At 43.6% G+C, this 4101-nt stretch overlaps 1 long non-coding RNA gene across 1 annotated transcript; it reads left to right on the forward strand.

Annotated features, from left to right (window-relative positions):
- Nucleotides 1-342: 342 nt before the first annotated feature.
- LOC309379068 lies at nucleotides 343-3685 on the forward strand. Its single transcript, XR_014172339.1, has 2 exons — nucleotides 343-1142; nucleotides 1524-3685. It is a non-coding gene; the product is annotated as an uncharacterized lncRNA (long non-coding RNA).
- The last annotated feature ends 416 nt before the right edge of the window (nucleotides 3686-4101 follow it).

The following is a 4101-nucleotide window of genomic DNA, read 5'->3' on the forward strand; positions in this document are numbered from 1 at the left end:
TTCACATGTACTGCTAGTAAGCCAGGTGTCCCCCATCCCATATTTGTGCATCTGCTTCTTCCTGTCTACGTGCAGAATCTTACATTTGTCCCTATTGAAATTCATTTTGTTAGCTTGTGCCCAGTTCTCCAATCTGTTAAGGTCATTTTGAATTCTGATTCTGTCTTCTGCAGCATTAGCTACCCCTCCCAGTTTGGTGTCATCTGCAAATTTGATGAGCATCCCCTCAATTCCTTCATCCAAGTCATCTATAAAGACTTTGAACAACAACGGGCCCAGGACAGAACCCTGTGGCACCCCACTTGTCACCTTTCCCCTGGATGATGAGGAACCGTTAATGAATACTCTGGGTTCATTCAGTCAACCAGTTACAAATCCACCTAACAGTTACCATATTTTTCACTCCATAAGACACACTTTTTCCCTCCTAAAAAGTAAGGGGAAATGTCTGTGCGTCTTATGGAGCGAATGCGTGGTCCCTGGAGCCCAGGGGTGAAAAGCAGATCATGCTTTTTTTTAGAAAGTGGGAAGGGGGTGTTGAAATGAAGCCGCTGAGCAGCTGATAGGCAAGCAATCGGGAGGGATATAAGGGACGCTAGCAATAAAGAAGGCTGCCTGGGAGGGGGGAGGTAAAGACAGCAAACTTGCAAGGAGAGGAGACAGGAATACTAAAACAAGCAATGAGGAGAGAAATTAGAAGAAAAGGAGGAGCAAAAAACTGCTCCAGCTAAAGAAATGACGCTAAGGCAAACAAGAAGGAAGCCACTGATCAGCAAGTGATCAGGAGGGAGATAAGGGACGCTAGCAATAAAGGAGGCTGCCTGGGAGGGGGTGGTAAAAGCACATGGATCCTCAGGATTTTTGCATTGGGTCACCCCAAATTCACCATCAGATCACATAGCATGTCCATGGGTACAGCCTACACCAAAGAAATCACACACCCACTGTTGCGTGGGGCCGCAGTGGCGCAAAAACGTGGCTACAAAGGATTTTTACGTTGGGCTACCCCAAACTCACTGTCAAATCACATATCATGTCTGTGGCCACAGCATAAGCCACAAAAATCATACATCCACTGTTTCATTCAGAATATTTTTTTTCTTGTTTTCCTTCTCTAAAAACTAGGTGCGTCTTATGGTCAGGTGCATCTTAAAAGGTAAAGGTAAAGGTACCCCTACCCGTACGGGCCAGTCTTGACAGACTCTGGGGTTGTGTGCCCATCTCACTTAAGAGGCCAGGGGCCAGCGCTGTCCGGAGACACTTCCGGGTCACGTGGCCAGCATGACATCGCTGCTCTGGCGAGCCAGAGCTGCACACGGAAACGCCATTTACCTTCCCGCTGGTAAGCGGTCCCTATTTATCTACTTGCACCCGGAGGTGCTTTCGAACTGCTAGGTTGGCAGGCGCTGGGACCGAGCAGCGGGAGCGCACCCCGCCGCAGGGATTCGAACCACCGACCTTTCGATCGGCAAGTCCTAGGCACTGAGGCTTTAACCCACAGCGCCACCTGCGTCCCATCCCAGGTGCATCTTAGGGAGCGAAAAATACGATACCTGGTTCAACCAACCTTTTACCAGCTTCCTTGAGAGAATAGAAAGGGGGACTTTGTCAAGACTTATTGTTTTTATGCCCGTTCTGGAGTTGTGCAAACTTTTGTAGATGTGCAGAATTTTTGTTTAAGGCTTTAAAGAGATAGGTTGCTACCTTCAAGCTTATTGACACTAGGATCTTTAGCACCTTGCAGAGGGGCATTTGTGTCCTCTACCTAGCTTCCTCCAATGCCCTCCTGTCCCATGCATTAGTGCAAGAAAGTACAGAGGCAGGAAGCTCAATTTTTAAAAATCTGGATCAAACTAGTACACTGTAAACCCATAATTATGTTGTCCACTGGTGCTTTGGCTACATATTTTAGATTCTTGGAGAGCACTTTGTAGTTTTGAGGTCACTTTATATTGTTGTTCAAAGCTAAGCACATGTCAGTCCTACTCAGCCTTTTCCTTTGCGCTCATCGTTATGATGATCTTGCTAGATGATGGGGGGACATACTGGAATATCACAAAATTCCTATAGAGTGTTATTTTTGCTCAGGAAAGAATAGATAGATAACTCCAAAAATAGCTAATGCTTTTGTTGTTGAAGCTTACTTTAAGAGTCTTGCTTTAAGAGTCAAAGACGTAATACTATACTTACTTGCTCTGCTGATTTGTATGCACTAGATTCCCAGTTGAGAGTGCAATCTGTAGTTGTCATGGTCACTACCAGCAATCCTCAATAGTCTTCCCGTGTCCTACAAAGAATTCATGTGCACATGGGGCACAGAATTTCAAAAAGTAAAAACCAGGATTCCCCAGTGGTTGAGCTTTATTTATACAAACCCCAAATTTATTGAGCGGTAGTCTCGTAATCTGGGGAACCGGGTTCGCGTCTCCGCTCCTCCACATGCAGCTGCTGGGTGACCTTGGGCCAGTCAAACTTCTCTGAAGTCTCTCAGCCCCACTCACCTCACAGAGTGTTTGTTGTGGGGGAGGAAGGGAAAGGAGAATGTTAGCCGCTTTGAGACTCCTTAAAGGGAGTGAAAGGCAGGATATCAAATCCAAACTCTTCTTCTTCTTTTTTGAAACAAAAATGCCCCCCAAAACATGATTTTTGGGTTTACTTGCCAAAGATCCAGGACAAACCACCGCCTTCCAGAAACTGCCCCTTCTACAACTTCCACCTTTGAAGTCCCGGGCATATGGCAGCCCTAGCACAGAATGTGCAGAGTCTCTTGTTGCTCTTTTTAAAGCTGTGGTAAGGCAGACTGAATCTAGTTCTCCTGCTGCCACTTCCCTAATGTTTGAATACCTATTTGATTGGGCTGGGGGGTTGTGCACACAGAAAGAAGCCTGGAAAATATGCTGGACTGAAGCATATATTTTTGAGGGTTGCCATGCATGGAGATCAAAGCCGTGGAATATTGGTTGTAATATTCTATTAATGTTTCCCATTATGCCATTTGCAATATTTAGAGCTTCCAAGCCAGTCTGTCAATACAGATATTTCTATAGTCTCAGGCTGTAAATGTGCAACACTTTTTACAATGTCAATTTTTTACAAGTTTGTGGGGCCTGGATGTTCAGGGTGAGTGAAACTTTCATACAAATAAATAATACTTCCTAAAGTTATGAGCATCAATCTGTAATTTTGTACAAGGTGTGGGTGTGAAAAGTTTAAGGTCCTGATCCAGCAACTCCAGTGCACAATTGGGCTTCAATACAAACCTTGGAGTTCTGCATTCATTCCCATGTCAGGAAAAGCTCTGCATACCTCATATGAAACGTCTCTACTTTTAACTATTTGGGTAGTTTCCTGTCTATGGAGCTTCATATAATGATGAAAGTATCAGATCCTTGCAACTTCTTAATTAAGTTGCTGGGGGAGAATCACTGTTTTTATGCCCATATTAGAATCATAGTTGGAAGGGACCCAAGGATCATCTAGTCCAACCTCCTGCAATGCAGGAATATTGGTATGGGCAGGGCTATTAAATGCAACTCAGATTGCTATAACGCCTCAAATATGGGCATGGAGAGCAAAGAAAGTCTTATTTATAGCCTAAGAGAGAAAAAGTAACTGTTTCTACTTAAGTAAATATGCCCATTGCTGCTGAATGTAACTTTTAATAAACTTTTTCTCCTTTTATACATATTTGTGTCTTTGTAATCAATTGTGCAGCTGTGTGCAGTTTTTGGTAAACAGCTTCTTAAAAGAATTAGAAAAGCAAATCTAGATCTAGTTCCTTCAGATCTACTTCAACTTAGTGTTCAATGTTATGAGGCCTAGTTAAAACTGGGAAAGGAGAGGAAGTGCTAGACATAGTTTTTTCTTAATTATTCACAACTTTTCTCCAATCTTCATTTAACCGTTCATAGTGTGGGTGGTGTAATTGCCATGAAAAACCATTTCTACTCTGTGTTTCACCCAGCTGTTCTAACATATCTCTGTGGTTGACTCTTCACATGATTTCATCCTATTGCATGAAAAGTGGTCTTGATAGAGACTGACATTACCTGATTAGGTCATGCCCATTGGCAGAGTGTAACCAAAATGCCACAATTGAGT

The sequence above is a fragment of the Podarcis melisellensis genome, assembly GCF_964234715.1.
Source record: "Podarcis melisellensis genome assembly, chromosome: 10".
Lineage (NCBI taxonomy): Eukaryota > Metazoa > Chordata > Lepidosauria > Squamata > Lacertidae > Podarcis > Podarcis melisellensis.